A 1,257-nucleotide genomic window follows, 5' to 3' on the forward strand; every position below is an offset into this window, starting at 1 on the left:
TCTGATCTCTTGACTGCTGCTTCCACGAGTGTTGATAGTTGATCCAAGAAGAATGAAGTCCTTCACAACTTCAATCTTTTCTCCTTTGATAAGATTAGAACTGTTTATTTTGCAGGAAGCAGCCCAGTTTATACTCGCGTCAAGTGTGGCAGCGGTAGTGAGGTTGGCCCAGGATCGGACATTGTTTCATTCTGCTGTGTTTGGGGTCTCTATGAGTTGGTTCTGACTCGAAGGCACCTGACAACAACAACAACAACATGCTACCAGGACTCCTTTTATCTATAAATGAAGAGGGACAAAAAGATAGAGATGTTGTTTTCTTGTTAGGTGACTTCAAGTAAAATTTGATTCAATAACTCTTTATGTGCAACAGAATGAAACATTGCCTGTCCTTATGCAATCCCCACAACTGTTGCTATATTTGAGTTCAGTGATAGAGACAGATAAACACATAATCTTTAGTTCTTTATTTTTGTCTACTAAGAGGGCCACTATTTTCAGTTCTAACTTTTCTTTTAGAATGATAGTACACCATCCTTCAAAACATTGAATGTATTTATTACCTTTTGACATTTTTCAAGGTTTTACTGTTGCCTAAATGCATAGAACATAGTAGAAGGAACAGTGTATCTTTGAATACTAGAACATAAATAGAGATGCAGCTTTCATTCACCTTTTTCTGTCTGGAACATTCATCCATAGAATTTAGTTGCCATATTGTGCTGAAGTAAAGGGCACATAAAATGGCTATCTCTAGGTGTCCTGGCTGATTATCCAGCTTGTGTCTCATCCTACAGCCACCATCATCTAGTTTATGTAAGCATGAATTAAATTTTAGATGACAGTAACTCCAATTTTTAAGCCACACTAGTTAATTCCAAATAGAGACAAGCTATCTCCAACCACCTATTCCACAAAATTGCAGATTAGTAAGAAACATCATTGCTGTGACTGTCTAAAGTCACTCAGTTTGGAGTGGTTAGTTATTTAACAGTATGTAATTGGAGTCCTGGTGTGGCGCTGTGGGTTAATGCACCAGACTGCAAAGCCATTTGAACTACAAGGTCGGTGGTTCAAGCTCACCAGTTGCTCCTTGGAAACCCTATACAGGGTCGCTATGGGTCAGAACTGACTCTAAGGCACTTAACAACAACAACAATTAGAACAGATGTCACAAGCTCTCTTTTGTACATTTTAAGTGGCTTCAAAAAGTGTGTGGAAAATTCTATTATTTTTTAAATTCCAATTTTCCATGAA

Source organism: Chrysochloris asiatica, unplaced genomic scaffold (genome assembly GCF_000296735.1).
Source record: "Chrysochloris asiatica unplaced genomic scaffold, ChrAsi1.0 scaffold00553, whole genome shotgun sequence".
NCBI classification, from domain to species: Eukaryota; Metazoa; Chordata; class Mammalia; order Afrosoricida; family Chrysochloridae; genus Chrysochloris; species Chrysochloris asiatica.